General features: G+C 35.5%; 1 protein-coding gene and 1 long non-coding RNA gene across 13 annotated transcripts in view; both read left to right on the forward strand.

Moving 5' to 3' along the window:
- The window catches only part of PAM (peptidylglycine alpha-amidating monooxygenase), a 188980-nt gene that overhangs the window by 42332 nt on the left and 126240 nt on the right, over nt 1-20408 (forward strand). The window lies entirely within an intron of this gene.
- LOC123613277 (uncharacterized) lies at nt 4-9132 on the forward strand. The gene is made up of 2 exons (XR_006720642.2): nt 4-2430; nt 6872-9132. It is a non-coding gene; the product is annotated as an uncharacterized LOC123613277 (long non-coding RNA).

The following is a 20408-nucleotide window of genomic DNA, read 5'->3' on the forward strand; positions in this document are numbered from 1 at the left end:
AGAGGAATTCTGTATTTCAGTATTCGCATGTTCTGTATGGTCTATAATTAAAGGAAAGAAACTGCATTTCCAGCAGTAGTAACTTCTTTAAAAGTAGGCATTTGTTTTAAGACTCCTCAGATAGGGTTAGAATAATTGAGCATTACAAAGAGGAGTAAATTTTTCAAGGTAAATCTTTCAGTTAAATTTCTTTTAAAAATTTTTACCTGTATTTGTTTTGAAATGGAACCTTGAAAATTTATGTTTTAAAAGTCTCAGTGGAGTAATAGCCTCTGTAGTGCAGCATCTAAGTATGTACTCAAATATGAAAAATTATTCTAATAAAGGGAAATGCTATTGAGCAGCTGCATCTAAGAGATTACGTTGTGTATATACCCTTCTATCACAGCCACAAGTTAAGAAATAAAAGTATGTCATTACTGCCAAGAATTTGAAAAGTAAAACATTTCACACCTTTAAAAGTTAAGAAAACAGTTCTTACAGGTGGTTGACTGTGAGTTTTCTTTCGTGTGATCTGCTTGTCGTATGAGATGTATTTTGAAGAAATGGTGGCAGAACTTATACCACCGTGACTTACAGAGCATTTTGAGTAGAACTAGGTTGTTGCTAAGGCTTTTCTTATTTTAGGTACACACAAGAAGCTCAAACCCACTGCTGTCATGTGTGAAAGGTGTTTCATTAAACATAAAAAGACCAGAATTAACTATGCTTTTCAGCCAGGCAGTGCAGGGATTTGCATGTGTCATTAAGATAGTCTTCTTCTTTTGAAGGGCTGCCGAGACAGGGAAAGACCTGGGTGTCATAGAGCTGCAGTGCTGATGACTCATTGCTGCAGATAACTCAGTTTTTCTTTCCTTTTCTTTCTTTCTTTTTTTTTCAAGTACTTGGAATAAAAGTATTCTACATATCAGAGAGGATTCTTTTGAAATAGACATTCAGAAGCTCTAAGAGAATACCCACTGTATTGTAGCCAACCTGCGCTGGACTTTCTGTAGGACTAAGGATTGATATTCATTTATTTGAATACCTGTGTAGGATCTAAGGATCTATAAATAAATACTGTTGTAAAATAGACTTGTCACACCCTCATCCCTGCCCATTCCCAAATAACCAGGCAGATGACTTTTTTGTATGTTTAGTTATTAGCATCTTGGCCCTTAATATTTTAAGCTCTTTCTTTAGTATTTAGTAAAAAGGTGTAATGAGATTGGAAGAACAGGAGAGAAGAATGATAGTTACTCACTTATGAAGTGTGCTTTTTCTTGTCTCTTCTTACTTTTGAAAGTGATTTTCCCTGTTTCCTCAAAATGACTTTGTATTATTTTTTTTAAGTTTAATAATTCATCTTTAAGCACTCCTTAGTACATACTTAATACATAGTCTGAAAATGACAAGAGTATCATTATTTTCTCAAATTGTTGTCTGTTGTAATTCTGTATTATTCTGTTATTTTTTCATTTCCTTATTTTACAGTAAAAACATTTAAATTATTTAATAATAATAATAGGTAACTGTGTTGGGATGAATATTCTCAGAAAGAGTTCCTAGAGGAATTGATTATAAAAGAATGAAGAGGAACTTGATTTAAAAATTTTTTTTAATCATTTCTGTAGTCTTAAAGTTGTCAAAATAACTCTATGGAAAAAAGAACATATGTTATTTAGTAAACTGCAGCTTGTTATTTTGCTTTATCTGCATTCAGCTTTGCCTCATGCAGCAGACGTTTGCTGCTTGCCTTCCTAGCCTACTATTCCTCATTGCTTCTTCTCTGAAACCATGTGGTTCTGGGGAACTGTCTACCCAGAATCCAGAGGTAGAGCTTATGGGCTAGGATTAGTGAATCATTGCCTTCCACATTCTCTTCCACAGTGATTGGTTCAGAAGGTGTTTGACCTAGACCAGTCCAATCAAATCTTAGGACTTTTCCTGGGAATACATTTTTTTGTTGCATGTGAGCAAAAGGCATGTAGTCCTGGGGTCTGCTAAGTTCATGAGAGGAGCCATGTCTGGAATAAAACTAATGCTATAGAAGGCAGTGTAGAGAGACTGAAAGAATAGAGGTTCTTGGTGACCTTGCTACTTAGGGAGTTTACCATTATGTTAGCCTTTCTTATTCGACCAGACTGAGTTGGGTTTTCTGTTGTAACTGAAACTGCCTCACTGGGTAAGTGATTCACTTGTTGTCTCTGATCAGCTCAGAACTGGTTGTTGAATGTTTCTTCTACCTTTCCTATCACCATCTATTGACCTCATGCGATGAGTATTTATTGACTTGATCCAGCTGACATATAGGTCATATACCTCATAAGCCCTCATGAGAAATGTTTGTTATACTCCTTTTGAGTCAGGAAGAGATGGATACAGAAACCCTGGAAGACTTTCCCTCCTGAATTTGGTGTTCTTATGAGGAAGATCTGGAACTGTGATAGTGTGAGTACTTTTAGTGAAGAACGTATTTTTTTCAAATACAGATGAAACTAAATTTAACACTTAGCCTTAAGAGGAGATAAAAAGGCAAGGAAAGAAAAAAAATGAAAAAGTATTAGAGGAAAGAAAGAAAGGATGGAAGGGAATAAGAACAATTGGCCAAAAAAAAAAAAAAAAAAAAAAAGAACAAAAATAAAAGGAAAAAAATAAATTAAGGATAACTATAATATGAAGACCAGAACAAATGGCCATACTACCCAAAGCAATCTACAGACTTAATGTGATCCCTAGCAAATTACCCAGGACATTCTTCACAGAACTAGAACAAATAATCTTAAAATTTATATGGAATCACAAAAGACCCAGAATTGCCAAGGCAATACCAAAAAAAAAAAAAAAAAGCTAGAGGAATAACCCCTCTACACTTCAGATAATACTACAGAGCTACCATAATCAAAACAGCATGGTATTGATACAAAAAACAGACATGTAAATCAATGGAACAGAATGGACAGCCCAGAAATAAACCCACAGATTTTTGGTCTATTAATCTTCAACAAAGGAGGCAAGGACATACAATGGAGAAAAGACAGTGTCTTCAGCAAATGGTGTTGGGAAAACTGGACAGCCACATGTAAATCAATGAAGTTAGAATACTCTCTCACACCATACACAAAAATAAACTCAAAATGGCTTAAAGACTTAACCATAAGACAAGACACTATAAATCTCTTAGAAGAAAACATAGGCAAAACATTGACATAAATCTTAGCACTGTTCTCCTAGGGCAGTCTACCCAGGCAATAGAAATAAAAGCAAAAATAAACAAATGGGACCTAATTAAACTTATAAGCTTTGGCACAGCAAAGAAAACCATAAGCAAAACAAAAAGACAACCTATGGAATGGGAGAAAGTGTTTGCAAAAGATGAGACTGACAAGGGCTTAAGTGCCAGAATATGTAAACAGCTTATACAACTTAATAATAAAAGCCAAACAACCCAATCCAGAAATGGGCAGAAGACTAAATAAGCAGTTCTCCAGTGAAGACATGCAAATGGCTAATAGGCACATGAAAAAATGCTCAGTATTGCTAGTTACCAGATAAAATGCAAATCAAAGCTACAGTGAGGTATCACCTCACACCAGTCAGAATGGCCATCATTCAAAAGTCCACAAATGACAAATGATGGAGAGGCTGTGGAGAAAAGGGAACCCACCTACACTGTTGGTGGGAATGTAGATTGGTGGAGCCGTTATGGAAAACAGTATGGAGATTCCTCAAAAGATTAAAAATAGACTTAACCATATGATCCAGCAATCCCATTCCTGGGCATATATCCGGAGGGAACTTTAATTCAAAAAGATACATGCACCCCAATGTTGATAGCAGTACTATTTACAATAGCCAAGACATGGAAACAACCTAAATGGCTGTTGACAGATGACTGGATAAAGAAGTTGTGGTATATTTATACAATGGAATACTACTCAGCCACAAAAAAGAATAAAATAATGCCATTTGCAGCAACATGGATGGACCTGGAGATTGTCAATCTAAGTGAGTAAGCCAGAAAGAGAAAAAAATACCATATGATATCACAAAGACATAAACAGACTCACAGACATAGGAAACAAACTTATGGTTACCAGAAGGGGAAGGGATTGGGAAGGGATAAATTTGGGAGTTAGAGATTTGCAAATGTTAACCACTATATATAAAAATAGATAAAAAACAAATTTCTTCTGTATAGCACAGGGAACTATATTCAATATCTTGTAATAACCTTTAATGAAAAAGAATATGAAAACGAATATATGTATAGGTATGCATGACTGGGACATTGTGCTGTACACCAGAAATTGACACATCATAACTGACTATATTTTAATAATAATAAAATAACAATTGCTCCCATTAAACCAGCTTCAGAGAGTCTAGGGAAAGTAGTTTATAATCTATTGCCATATCAATTTTATATTCAAAGTAAGCTCACTCTTTTTTCTTTTCTGACTTGAAATTTTAAAAAATCACTTTCATCCCCAATAAATTTCTTGTTAATCAGTGTTTTTTCAGGCTTTGGGAATATGAGAGAGAAGAGTAAGCAGCTTTTAAGTAGCCTAGAGAGGTAAAGTCAGTAGAAGCTGGTGTCTGATAACACTGGCTTCAAATCCAGCAGAACCTTGAAGTGGTGGTATTTTGAGACTCTCCTTTAAGCACTTTTTCTTCCTCATTTGATTTCCTTTCTCACCAGAGACCCTGTGGGGTTTTGCTGTCACAACTCTCTATCAATAAACAAAACAACTTGGTAAACTGCCAGTTCAGGGTCATTGTAAGGTGCTATTATAGACTTGATGTGTTAACTATCCCATGGGGGGTTGATTTTAAAATAAAATAGATAAAGCATAATTGCAGTGATTTTACATAAAGTTTATTGTCTAAATCTAAGGCAACTCTAGTGGGTTAGAATGTAGGCTTTGGGACTAGGCTGACAGCATTTTTGTCCCATCTCCTGCAGTGTCACCCTAAGAATTTTCTTGACCAGCTAGTCCTGCCCCTTCATCTATAGACAGAATAATAATAGTACCTACCCAGGGTTATTCTGAGGACTGAGCATGGTAATACCAGTGGTATGTTCAGTTGCCACCCTGTACCTGGTAAGTTCTCACAAAACGTGAACTCGTGATTTCATTGTTTTCTGCGTTGAGGGAAATGTGAATGAACCTTAGGATAAGAAAGAAATCGCCACCCTTATAGTTTCAGTAATTACTTCATGGAGGAAGTAAGACATCATAATAATTTTGAAGGAGAGGAAAGGTAGCCAAATGAAGAAAAACAGGAAGTATGAACCTTCAGCAGCAGAAATCTGGGGAAAGTAATCAAGGAAGTAAATCTCTTAGTGTGCTTATTCTTAAGTCATTTCCATTAAAAATGGCCCTTATGACCAGAGAATGAACACTGAGAACGGATGTGTTTTTCTCAGAATTCTTATGTATCTTTTATGCTTAGAAAAGAAGTTATCAAAAGAAGCTTCATCAGTATGAAACCTTAATTTTTTGTATAATAATTTGAATTCAGCCTGGATTTCTTCACTTTGCTGAGGACTTTGTACTCTGACCTTATTTTAAAATTACTCTCATCTAAATTCTTTCAAATCCTGCATTTACATAGCATTTTATTTGTTTATTATTTGTGCCGCTTAGGTCCTCTACAGTCTTGGTTTAAGAATTTACAAATGTAAACTCATTTGTAAAAAATATACTTTTACAAAATATTTTCTTTGAACCTAAAAACTTGAAACCATGTGATAATTGAATTTCTTTCCATTAGGATGTGTGAGGCTTTTATTTTCCTCCCTTATTTTGGGAATAATTTGAGAACTCTGGAGGAATACGCTTTTTCCTGTCCGAACCTCTTTCAAATTCTGGTCTCATTCTGTATTTGTCTTTTGAAGCGTCGTAGATCAGCTTTGAAATCAGAAAGCTGTCTTCCTCTGTGTAACTGAATACAAATATCTGTCACCAGGAATGGCAGAAAATGGAACAATTCTAAGTTTAAAGATCAGATATCCCAGAGCAACAAGTTGGAAAAATTGAAATTAGAGCCTTAGGTTTTATTTTTTTAATGTAAAGCCTTTTATTTTCTTTATTTTTATTTGTTTTTTAAATTTTTTAGTCAGTTTTAAATAATGGTGAAAGAAGGTAGTCATTGAAATAAAATCAGAGTGAACAAAATACTCCTACAAATTTTTCTCAAGAGCGTCCCTCAGTGTTTCTCTTTGCTTTTTTCTCCCAAATGAACAACCATTAGAAAATGGTTACTAATGTATTTTAACTTTTTCATTTTCTAACAGAAGGAAGAAAGTCCCCTTGCCTCCACAATGCATATATAATCACGTAATAAGAACTCAGCTTTCATAGGCTTCTCTTACAGCACTAGTTTAAGTAATCAGTTTTAAAATCTCAAGCTGTTATCATAACATCACCTGTAAACAGCACTTGCTCAGGATATCTGTTTATCAAAGAGGTAATGCAAGGTAAATGCAGAATTGCTGTGGTGCTCTGATTTTCTTAGGTTCAGAATGCTGATTAAACTTTTTCATGTAGAGTCACTTAGTTGTACTGAAGTTTGGCTTTTGGCTAGTCTGGGGAACGTTATAATATGTGAAGTCTATATATTTTAATTCAATCATTATGGAGAAAACCAAAAGTATCCCCAGTCAGTGCTTAAAATTCAAGACAAAATTAGCAAGGACCCCAGAAAAATGAGGCTTTACTGAAGTAATTTTTAGTTCTTTGGGGGTTGTGATTTACTTGTCTCTTCTCTAGTTGTTAGTATATAATAATATTTGCATTTTTTAAATTAAAAACTGAGTATTCTTTAAGCACAGAAATAAAAAGAAAGGAGATGCCCCACACTTCCTTTTCTCTGTTTCCCCTCACAGGCCAGCTTGACTTTCAGATTAAACCTCATTACACAAAAGGAGAAAATGACCCCCAGCCTTCTGGGCAGCAGCAGTAGGTTATCTGTTAAATTTATTATAGAGAGTGGATCCTGGCTCTTCCCGAAGCAGCTAGGTGATTGCTGGAAAGTGCCCAGAGAAGAGCCCCACCTGACCCCAGCACCTGTGCACCCGGAAGCCCGATGGATTCCCGGACCACCTCTGTGTGATCAGCAGCCACATTCCTTTCTACCCTCTCTAGTCCTCGGACCCGTCCGCCACTAACGTCCCCTCTTCTGACTCTATCTGTGCACTAGAACAAATATGGCAAAGGGGATTTGATTGAAAGAAGCTGCCTGGAAAAATATTAAGAATTCTGAGGCTATGAGTGTGAAAGACACAAGTGGTGGCTCTGGTGGCTGGTCCTGCACCCATGCATTTCTGTCGTTGGAAAAATTGACCATGGGTGAAGGGTGATTGCATTAAGTCATTGTCTTAAATGAACTTGACTCAGGGCTTTTAGTGTTTCTTCTTCCTCAGTTCTTAGTTTTTTCTCTCTTTATGAAAAAATAGGAGTGTGGTGATCTTGCTGTTGAAGGTGGAAAGCGAGAGATAACCTAATTCTGGACTAGTATTTACTTTTTATTTAGAAAGAGTTAGGCAATGCGTATAAAATCCCCAAATTTGGAAAAAGAGCAACAAAAGATATTAAAATGCTGTACACTTCTCCAAACTAATGAAGTAATATTATCTATTTTACTAATGGAGAAGCAAATAGCTAAGAAAATTCAGTGATTATCAGAAAGGACAGTCACCAGCCCTTGTCTTGTTTACTTAGCTACCTCACAAAAAATTGTTTTTTCCACTATTTTCAAAGTTCAGGATTGGTGTCATTTAAGATGCTACTTGTCAAATTCTTAAGTTGTATTTATTTGTATAATTCACCACTTGATTCATCAGCAAGGCTCAACTATACAAATAGATAGAACACAAAAATGTGAAATGGATCCTGTAAGCAGCAAATTAAAGTCTCATGTAGTTCATTGCTAATTATTTAAGTTTAAATTATGATGCTTCCTTTTTATTTTTACTAAAATCTATTTAATGTCCATTTAGGGAAGATATGCTTAAACTATTAACAACATTTGCCTCTGTGAGAATTATCTAAATATGTCACATATCTGGGTTTAAAGCTACAAATATATATTTACCATTTTTCCTTCCTTTATTAAAAATGAGAAACAGAAAGGAGACTTTTATTTTCAACTACTTTTTGATATTTTTGAATTAACACGATACCTAAAGGGGCTACTAGAAAAAGTAGCTGCAGTTAAGAGAATCCCTTATGATCACCTATTTTCTCAGTGCCTTAGAGTTCTTTTTATTTTGTTTTTTCTAGTAAATTTTTTAAAGGAGAAAACATTTTTGAGTGCTCATAATGTAACACTACTGTATTAGGCACTTTACAAGCATTGTCTCATTAACTCATGAAAACTTTGTGTTTGAGGTACTATTATTTCCATTTTTTTATATAAAAAATTGAAACTCAGGGAGATTAAATAACCTGTCCGTAGTCAAGTAGCCAGTAACTTGAAGAACAGAGATTTTAAATACAGATTTATTTGAATCAGAGACACATGCTTATTTCATAATTCTGTGCTGCCAGTCTATTAATGGCCTATGTGTTTCCCAGAGAATGTTACTATCATACATTTTTTGTGCAAGCCTGTGTACACACACACACACACACATTTTTATTACACATGTGTTGTAAAATAAAAACTAACTTTTGTTAAACAAACAAAATGTAGATTACTGGCTCCATCCTAAATCACTGAATAATTTTTTTTTCATATTTTCTCATGTCTATCCAGAAAGACATGCTGCTAATCTGAATTCTGATAAAATATTCCTGATCACCTGGCTGTTAAAAGACATGTTGCAATCAACCTAGTTTAGTTTATTTTAACACATTTATGAATTACTCCTGTCTAAATCTAAGCCAGAGATTAGAAAATTATTTCTTAAAGTGTCAGATTAAAAAATGTTTGCAGCTTGCCAGCCGTAAGTTCCCAGTTGTAACTGCTACAGTTAGAAAGCAGCCCTAGACAATATGTAAATGAATGACTTGGCTGAGTTCCAAAAAAAAACCACTTTACTTACTAAACAGGCAGCCACCCACAGGCTGTAGTTTCCTGATCCCTGATCGAAACCACTGCATATACCATGTGGGCTAATAAATGGATTTAACCTTTCACATCTCATGAATGGTGTCATATGACTTATAAAACATAGAGGATAAAAATACCAATGCAAGGTTAACAGAGGTATGGTATGACCCTTAATTCTTAGTTACCTAGTCAGTTTTGGTAAGTAAATGGTCCTAAACAAGAGTTCTTTGAAATACTGTATTTCATACTCCTCCATCTCAGTAAATGGCAATTTCTATGTTATAGTTTCCTTAGGTCAAATACACTGGTGTCTTTCTTGGCTCTTCTTTCTCACACCCCAGAAACACGCCAGAAAATCCTGTTGGTTCTACCTTCCAAATACGTCCAGAATCCATCCAGTTGTCCCCACCCATCTTTCCTGCTTGGGCTCATGCAGCATCCTCTCTTTCCTGGATTATTACAACAGTTCTCCTAACGGATCTGCTTTGCACCCTGGAGTCTGTGCTCCCTACTGCAGCCACAGAGATCCTATTAACACAGAAATCAGGCCACATCCCCTTCTACGAATACCCTGTAAGAGCTTCATACCCCTCACATTTAAAACCGAAGACTTTACAGCAACTTGCAAAGCTCTTGATTTTTTCTGCAGTCTTTTCCCACTCCTTTATCCCTCATCCTTCATTTCTAAGTCGTTATGGGTATAAGACAAATCAGAACTCTAGTTCTGCCACGTGCTGGCTGCAAGATCTTAGACAAGATACTTAAACCTTAATGAGCTTCAGTTTCCTCATCTGTAAAAGCAGAGACAATGGTAGTTATCACTTCATAGGATTGTAGTTTTGAATTAATATGTATAAAGGCCAGTACCACCCAGCAAATCATTAGTTATTATTGTTTATACCCTAAAGTACATGATGATGGATGAGTTGAGGAAGACTGTCAACCTAATGCAAGGCACCGGGGTATGATACATTCTTTAGGATAGTTGAAATAAAGAATTACAGAGGATCAAGTTGAGCAGGAAGAGGGTGATTGCAAGAAGAATACTTCAGTTAAGATCACAGTCATGGTTTTCTAAATCACATTATACAAGCAGATTAGAATCTGCATTTCTCTCTTGCATCATTAGGAAAATCTTTGTGGAGTCAGTAGGATTTGAAAAATGTGGTTCAATGGGTAGGGAGAGGCAAACGTTTAGAATCCCTATAAAGGCACCATTCTAGAAATATGCTATAACCAGATAAAGGAATCAGACCTCAACTTTTCTAACTCTGTCTTTGAAACAATCTAGTAGGTACAGTTTACTAAGAGAACAGTCGTATACCTTTAGGCACCAAAAACCATCACTGTCAAACATGTAAAATAAAAATGCAAAGTGAAGTTGGTTAAAATACAATTATAGTGAGATATTTGATATATCAAATAGACTCCAAACAGGAAATGTATGAAGAATTTGAATATTTCAATCAACAGAATAATTTAATACATATTTAATGTATAGTAAATGTCATTTACTATCAATGTAGATATTAAATTTTACATTTTAGGAAGTGAATATACATTTTTGAATGTATATAAAACATTTATTTAAAAAAATCACATAGCTAGACATTAATGAACTTCAGTGTACCACAGTAATTAGAGTTTTATAGCTCTAATCTTCTGATGATAATCCAGTAAAACTAGAAATAGACTCTGAAGAGATACCATGGAAAACTTAGCTACTTAGAAATTTAGGACCATTCTTCTACACAAACCATGAAACAAGGAGAAAAATAAAAACTGAAATTATAAATTATGCAGAGAGTGATGGCAAAAAAATAGATGACAACAAACCCATGAGACCCAGCTAGTCAGAGAAAAGCTGATGGCCTTACATTCTTTTATAATTAAAACAGTCAGATGAAAATAAAATTATATAGATAGTTCAACTTAAAAATGAGGAAAATAGCATTCAAATCAATGAAAAGGAAGAATTCATAAAGACAAAAGCTGAAATTAATAAAATAGATCAAAAATAATATAAATAAGATAAGAATCCAATTCTCTGAACATCCATTAAAATAGATAAGCTCATGGCAAGCCTAAATATAAAAAAGTGCAAAAATTATACATTATTAAATATTAGTGTAAAGAAGAAATGTTAGACACCATTGCATGTCCCTCTCTTGGTTAATTTTATAATCTAGAGGAAATAGTGATTTTCTAGAAAATACTTAGCTATCCAAATTGACCTAAAAAGATACTAAAAATACTGAACAGACCACTAACTATGAAAGAGAATAGAAAGGTAAAAAATTTGTTTATTATATACATTTTTTTACATATACACACCCACACTTTTAAAGATGATAATTATTTAACCAAGAGCAAACTGAGAATGAGTATAAACATATATGACAGAAAAGGGCCTAATATACCAAGTATAAATACAAAGAGGTCCCACAGACCACTGAGAAGACAAGCAACCCAAAAGAAAAGCAAATGAGGATTATCAATATTAAATTAATAGAATGAAAAAAGTTTGACCCTGTTAATAATCATAGAAATTAAAATTAAATAAAAAATAATGTGCGATCTTTCTTCTCCCATTAACATGGCAAAAAAATTTAAAAAGAACTATACTACACAGAGTTTTTAAGGATGAAAAGGCATGGACAGGCTCATACATTGTTGGTGGAACATGCATTGCCATAAGCTTTTTAAGAAAGTTATCTGGAATTATCTTTTAAAGTAAAAATACTCATATTCTTGAGATTGTGGGAGATCATCCCATAGCATATTATATAATAAGTGAAAGACTAAGAGAAGTCTGTGTCTTGCCCTAGAAGTATTGCTGTGTATTAAAGGAGAGAAACAAGCTACAGAGTCACATGTAGACTTAATAAAAATAAATAATAAAATTTCTTCATATGTATATCTGTTTGGATATACATTTTTGTACAAGCATGGAGAAAGTTGGAAGGAGGTATACTAAGCTGTAAAACACTGGTTCCCCTTGAAGAGGAAGCAAAGGAGGAGGATGGCAATGGATTTTTTTAGTATATATTGAAGTTTGTTTTATTATTTTAAAATTATCTATGATTTTGTAATTGTTAAAAATTAATAAAGGAATAAATAAGCGATATTACCGACAAAAAGAATACCAACAAAAAGGATGTTCTACCTTCCTGATATAAACTTCTAATGTTCTAGAAATCTCTGGAGGAAATTTCTACACAATGCCATGAATTGATAAATTTTTAATTCCTATTCCTCTGCTTTGCAACAGTGCTATTAAGAGAGCCTGATTAATGAAAGAATTTAGGAAATTTGGTACACGTTTAGAAACAAATAGAGCCAGATTTGTAGGGGGTCATTGTTCTGTTATAATCAGTCTGAAGATATTTGTGGAAGGCAACCATGCATATCTTTCCACATTAGCAAGAAAAGTGATTCTCTTTGCACTTATTAACCACCAGAAAAGTCCTCTTTGTTTCACTTATTTTCAGATTTATGTAGTCTGAATTAATATTTCAATAACCCTATTCAAGAGGAGGTTTGGAACCATTCCACATGAATGTTACATTCTTTAAGCAAAAGTGCAGAACACACTCTTTCCAGGCACAGATTGCTTTTCACAGATAATGTATTCTACTTAATCATAAATAAAGGGACAAGTCTGATGTACACATTAAAGGAATGGCTCTGTCTTAGCATGCAGAAGTCACCCCATCCAACAAACCTCAGAGCATTTTTGAAAAGGGAGGTGTATAAAAAACCGCTACATCGTGTCATCCTCCCACCTGAGCTAATCCAGTATTAAACGAAGACATTTGCCATGGCAACATCGATTTACAAAGGGCAAATGATGTTTCTGTGGGATTGGGATATTTCCTTTCATAGATTTCAGATGTGCACACAGTTAACACTTCAGCATCCTCATTTAATAATCTTATGTAAGACTGAAAAGGCTTTACTAGATTATTTTTAAATGTTTAGATTTGGAAATTGTATCCAAAACAGAACAACAAACTCTTAACAAAAACTGACATCAGATTAAATACAGGCAGAAATATACCACTAAAATATTTCAAATATCTATTTATGGAAATAAAAATTATTTATTTTGTAGTAAGCTGTACTGAATTATGGTTAAATAATTTGCTTCCAACTGAATGACCATTTTGCTATGAAAATCCAAATTCTGTTTACCTTACTATTTCTACAATTGATATTATTAGTTATAATATTTAGCTTCCCCATTTTGGAATGTTAAATATTAACTTTATCTCCTTAATATATTTTTCATAGATGCTAAGGCAGTGTTCACAGATACTTTACTATTGTGGTTTCATCTACTCTCCTTGGGCTCTGAAGGCAGATGCAGTAGATGTAAGAAACAAGATAGATTGGTAGCCTGGGCAAATGCAAGTATTAAAGAGGTGACTGTAGTGGGTCAAACAAGTTTAGAAGTTAACAAATAGTCTCTGTATTGTTTTTCTGCTGTCATAGCCACTCCATAATACAAAATGGAGAAAATTGTGCTCAGGGGTGAGAAAATTAAGTTCCTGCCCTAAAGAGCTCAGAGTTGAGAGTAAAAAATTTATCTTACTCACCGTGAATTCCTTGACTCTGCCAGAGCCATATACTTATTCTGTCTTCTACCTATAGTTTATTTAATCAGCACAGTAAGCATGGGTCTAGAAGCCCACGGCTGTTAGGTGTAAGGGGACTTTTAGTCCTTCAATCAATTGTGGCAGGAGTCAGTTGAAATAAATAAGGTGTTTCATACAGTTACTGCCCACAGTATTCCCTTTTCACTTTGGTTTGTGATGACCTGAAAACCTTCTACAATAGCCAAAGAGATTTGAAGCGCCACTGAAGCAAATAAAAGCCAAATCCAGCACTCTTTTAATGCTTTCAAGCCTGCTGCTGTTGGAAGGCTCTGAGTTTATTGGAAAACTGTGTATCATTTATTTCCCCACTTCCCTTCTTTCCTCAACATGTTTTCCCCAAGATTAAAACATGTCAGTTGTCCAAAAAAAGTTGACAAGTATATGAATCCAAGATAGTTTCCTTGCATTTTAAAAATAAACCTTCTAAAACCTATTTGTTGTGGTTAAGAGCTTCATAGAGAATAGAGATATGCTAACCTGTGAATCATGATATGAAGGAGAGCATTAATTAAATTAAGAGTGATCTTGAGTCCCACTTGGGGTACCAAAAAAAAGTGATCTTGAATCTTCATTGTGGTAGTCAGTTCAGGAAATCATTGACTGAAAATGAGTTTTTTCTTCGAAGTATTTTCAAACCTACTAGTGAAATCCAAAGATATGATTGCATATATATTAGTAATAGTAGAGTTATTGCAGGCACATATAACATTTTTTGAAGCAATTTTGCTTAAGTATTGAAATGTAAACCAGATTGAAATGATTTTTCCAACTCTTCCCTTTCTAAATATCAGGTGGCCAGACCATTTTCTCTTCCAGGTTTTATAAAATAATCTTGTGTCACCGTTGTAACACCAACGTACAGCAGTCACTGCAGCATACCTCACCTATTATGTAATGCAGTGAATAAAATAGCCTTGTTAGCCAGCCATTATTTACATATTACTTCTGTGGGCCTGGGGGAGAAGTCTGAATTTTATCTGAGTGTTAATCACTCCAGGAACAAATCTCCATTTCCTGTCTCTTCATTGAAATATGCCCACTTCTGTCATTCTTGAGTTTTACAGTCAATTTTCTTGAAAGGAAAGACTTGTCTGTCTTGTTCACTTTTCTGTTCTCTGGGCCTGAAAACAGTGCTGTGTCCAATAAAGATTAGGTGCATAAATTTTTTTTATAAGGGAAGGAAATTATCTTCATATCAAGAATATTTCCTGCCCCTCCAAATACCCCCCCAAAAAAGCACACACACACCAATGACTGTAGTAAGTTTGTGTGTCCACACGGATCACAGTTTAGGAGTCCCCTTCTGCATGTTCTTCACATATAAGAAATATTCTGAAGTTCAATATTTTTATTTCAAATGGCACCTAACTTTTTACTCTTGCATGATATTTTGATTATCAGCTTATTTGAGATATGACTTACTTAAAAATAAAAATTTACCAATTTTAAGTGTATAATTTGATGAATGCTGACAAATATTTGCAGTTGTGTAACTACCACCAAGACATGATAAAGAACATTTCCATCACCCCAAAACGTTCCCTTGTGCCCCTTCATGCTCACCCCAACGCCTTTCCCCATCCCCCACCCCTTGCAACTGCTGATCTTTCACAATAGTTTGGCCTTTTCTAGATTTATGTGTATATGTGATCAAAAAAGTATATAGTCTTTGGTGTCTGGCTTCTTTCACTTACCATGATAGTTTTGAGATTCATCCATGACATTGTGTTTATCAGTGGTTTGTTCATTTGTATTGCAAGTCGTAGCTGTGGGGGAGTCTGGACTCTTAACTCAGGCAAGCTGGCTCCAGACCTTTGCTTTTAAACCATTATGTTATGATGCTTTTCAGTTCATGTAATTTTCTTAACAGTCATCTCTGATAATGCTTCCCCTACTCAAAAATCTTCAGCAGCTCCTTATTCTGACCAAATACATTTGCTAGTCCATATTCTGGTTTTTTTAAGTTTTCTGCTTGATGGTCCCCATCTGTGCCACTCTAATTTTTATTCCCTGCATTGCTCTTTCCTGAATTCCCCATTTTCTATCACACAGCCTGTTTGTTATTCCTACAAGCCTTTGAACCTCCTGACGTTACTCTCTCTGCCTATTATAATTTCTTGCCCTGCATCTTCACCTACTGAAGTCATACCCCAGTAAGTTACTGAATATGTATCCCTTTCCCCATGAATCTACGTGATTCCCTTAAGCTGATGTGATCTAGTGCCACAATAATTTACACCACTCTTACAGACCTATTGTATTGTCACCTACAGTGATTCATTCTCTTGTTTTAAATCTCTCCCACTAAAGGGCCTCTGAAACCAGTGACTGCGTCTCACTCATCTTTGTGTGTATTTTTGTCAGTTTATGCTCTTTCTGAACAAACAAACATCACAATCTATATTTAAAAGAAGCCAGCTTATACCTGTCCTGCAGACAAGATATTATTTGCGAAGTGTTTTATACTGTGGTTTTGCACACAGAAGGTATGCGGTGAATATTTGTTGATTAACAGGTCTTCCTTGAATCTATGCCTGGCTATTTCTTCTGCTCTTGGGGATGCATGGGAAAGCGAGTTGGCTGATGACCCATATGATGTAATAAAGATCGTCTGTCTTGTTAAGGCTGTATTCCCAGTGCTTTGCAGAGTGCCTGACAAATATTTGTTGAGAGTTGGTTGTGCTCTTTGGTCAAGGCACAGAGCACATTAGCAAATACAGATTGATTAGGCAATTAAGCATCTCATCTCCTTGCTTAAAATGGCTGGAACAGCATTAGATTGTTTTTAACTCCTTAATGGTCTAAATTCTAGATATCTACAATTCTTTTTACTTCTTCCTTTGAAATGTCTTTCCGATTTGGCCCTTTTCCTCTCTTTCCCACTGACACTGGTTTTCTTCATTCCCTGTTTCCCATTTTTGTCCAGAGTCTCTGCCCTTACCGTGTCCTTGCTGGGCTTGCCCTTCCCTCCCTGTTTGCCCTGGGCAGCACCTTCCCAGCTTGCAGCTCTCAGTCTGAGCATCATTCTCTCAGACAACTCTGCCCTACCATTTCCCATTTCCCCTCTCTCTCCTTCATCCCCCACTCCTGCCTTTCAGAGAGCTGTTGCATCTCTCATAGAACCTCATGCCTCTTTTTCAGAACATCTTTGCAACTGCAAATGTTTTTCTTTTCTTAATTTTTTAGTTTTAACTTTTATTTAAAAATTTTTTTCTGTTTTATTTTATTTTATTTTTTATATATATAAACATTTTTATTGAGTTATAGTCATTTTACAATGTTGTGTCAATTTCCAGTGTAGAGCACAATTTTTCAGTTATACATAAAGATACGTACATTCATTGTCACATTCTCTTTTGCTGTGAGCCACCACAAGATCCTGTATATATTTCCCTTGCTATACAGTACAATCTTGTTTGTCTATTCTATCTACATTTTGAAATCCCAGTCCCTTCCCACCCCCCGTCCCCCTGGCAACCACAAGTTTGTATTCTATGTCTATGAGTCTGTTTCTATTTTGTATTTATGGGGTTTTTTTTAGATTCCACATATGAGCAATCTCATATGGTATTTTTCTTTCTCTTTCTGGCTTACTTCACTTAAAATGACATTCTTGATGTATAGTTGATGTACAATATTATGTAAGTTACAGGTGTACAATATAGTGATACATAATTTATAAAGGTTATATTTCATTTATAGTTATAAAACATTGTTTATATTCCCCATGTTATACAATATATTCTTGTAGCTTATTTTATACATATATTTTGTGCCTCTTAACCCCCTACCTCTATATTGCCCCTTTTCCTTCCCTCTCCCCACTGGTAACCACTAGTTCTCTATGTCTGTGAGTCTGCTTCTTTTTTGTTCTATTCACTGGTTTGTTAGGGTTTTTTTAGATTCCACATATAAGTGATATCATACAATATTTGTCTTTCTCTGTCTGGCTTATTTCACTTAGCATAATGCCCTCCAAGTCCATCCATGTTACTACAAATGGCAAAATTTCATTCTTTTTTATGGGTGTAGTATCCCATTGTGTATGTATACCACATCTTCTTTATCCATTCACCTGTTGACGGACATTAGGTGGCCTCCATATCTTGGCAATTGTAAACAGTGGAGCTATGAACATTGAAGTGCAGATGTCTTTTCAAATTATTGTTTTTGGACTTTTTTTTTTTGGATATATACCCAACAGTGAAATTTCTGGGTGATATGGCAATTTTATTTTTAGTTTTTTAAATGTCCATACTGTTCCACAGTGGCTGCACCAATTTACATTCCCACCAACAGTGTATGAGGGTTCCCTTTTCTCCACATCCCTGCCAACTTTTGTTATTTGTGCTCTTTTTGATGATAGCCATTCTGACAGGTGTGAAGTGATGTCTTACTTTGGTTATGATTTGCATTTTCCTAATGATACGTGATGTTGAGCATCTTTTCATGTGCCCACAACTACAGTTTTACACTTGTTCATGTCATTACTCCATCCATGCCTTTATTTCCTTATCAGACTACAGGCTATGTAAGAACAGGAAACACATCTGTTTTTGCTCACCGTTGTATCTTCCTTGTCTAGTCCAGGATCTGCTAATGGTAGATTCACTGTACATTTGTGGTATAGGTGGGCTGTGGAACATATGGCTGGTTGAATGGGTGGATTTCCACTGCTACTCTCCTGTTATAGACTTAACCCAATTTGATGGCAGCATCTCCTGGTTTGACTCCAGCCTCCACTGCCTTCCTCCTCCCATTACATCTTCATTGGTCATTCTTGTTCCCATCCCAGTGTTCTTCCTGAAAGACTGTGCTCATGATTTCATGCCCCATCCCTCATTTTATTAACTGGCTTTATTCAAACTTACCCAATTTCCTTTCTCAGAGCTCCCTAAATTGTCACCTTTGTGCCTGTCAGTTCAGTCAGCACATTGTCTCTGCTTTCACCACACTTATTGCTCCCATCTCTGGGTTTTGTTCAAACTAATTTTTCACCTCAAGAGGTCTTCTTCTTACCTTTGTTTAATGGAAGTCTTCCCCTATGTAGCCTCAGCTTCTCTGTTTAGGGCCTCTCAGACGCTAAGAGAAGCCTGAGTCCCTTCCTTTTGTTTTTGAGGCTTCAATTTGGTCACTTTTTAAATATTAAGAAATGCCAAAGCAGGAGTGTGAAAGCAGGGGTGTATTCTGCATGCTGGTCATCCTCCCATGGCTTCGCCACATGTACTTTCCACCCTTCTCCAGCCTACTCCAGGCTCCAGGAGACTGACCTTTGTGGATGCCATCAATAGGCTCCCTCGCTTTGTGGCTTCCAGTTGGCTTTAGTCACTGGGAGGAACTGGCAGAAGACTGAAAAGTAGCAGAATGAGATCAGGGTATGTATTTCCTTGGTTTCTTCTCTGTGGGGCTGCAGATTGACAGTGACTGACTGGGGTCCTCTTCCTGTGCCCCAGCTCCTGTCATCTCTTCTCCTGTGGCTGTAACAGTTTCTGCTTTTGGTAACTCTTCCTCTTCTTGCCTCATACATCTTTGAGTGGTAACAGCTTGCTACATATGAATCCTGGGGTGTTTCCACATCCCTTACATGCTTCCCTTAATGTAGCCAACAGCTATGTCCTTGGTTCTTTGGTTAAGTTCTCAATTTCCCCCTTTAATTGTACCTTCTGTTTCCTAAAGGATTTGTGACTGATGTATTTTAAATATTAAGCAAAGCAAATTAATGCTTTTGTTATAGAAATGAAGCAGTGCAATATACAGGGCCATTCACAAGAAAATTACAGGATTTGTAAAATATTTTAAGTCTGTGCATTATAAGTGGTGAAATCTGAACACAAGGGACAAGTTGTAATATGTGGCATTTTTTTTCAGTCCTGCCTGTGTCTCTCTCTGCATACTCTTGTTAGGATAAAAGACCCCCTGAATATTAGCCCAGCCAAATGGCCCTCCTCCCCTGCACCCTGACAGGTCCTCTCTAGGACCAAGTGATCCCTTTGGATCTCTCCCTTCTCTGGACTCCTGTCACTCTTCCAGCCCTTAACAAAAAGTTTAACCTTTCACTGTTTCCTAATGGTAGGCTTTTTTTCCTTCACTAGATTCTGAAGTTTCTGAAGGAAGAGAACCTTTCCTATTGATTTTTATTCATTTTTTAAATTTTGTAAAGTTTTTTTTAAACAACTTTATTGTCGTATAATTTCTGTAAAGTAAACTACACATATTTCAGATTTCCTATCTATTTTTATGTCCCAGGAGCAAAAATATATAGAGAATCAGTATATATACTTGTTCAGTTTGTTGTTACGTTAATTAGTTGGCAGATTGGTAAAAAAGATTTTTGAGGACAAACCATGTCTTACTATATTTTAAACATTCTCATGGAAAACTTCTAATATACACAGAATTGAAGGGCTTGTGTAGTGAACTCCCATATACCCGTCAGCAATTATCAACTCATGGTCATTCTTGTTTTAGCTACATTCCTCTACTTGATTCCTCCCCATCACACATACTGAATTTTTCTGATCCATTTACTAGATATCATTTCATTCCATTGCATATTATTTCAGGATGTATTTTCAAAAGATACATGCTTTATTTTAAAACACATCCACAATCACCACTGCTACCATTATAACCATCAAATATCTAGTCGGTGTTAAATTTGTCTGATTGTTATATTTTTTAAATGTTCTTTTGTTTGCATGAGGATCCAAA

Source organism: Camelus bactrianus, chromosome 3, assembly GCF_048773025.1.
Source record: "Camelus bactrianus isolate YW-2024 breed Bactrian camel chromosome 3, ASM4877302v1, whole genome shotgun sequence".
NCBI classification, from domain to species: domain Eukaryota; kingdom Metazoa; phylum Chordata; class Mammalia; order Artiodactyla; family Camelidae; genus Camelus; species Camelus bactrianus.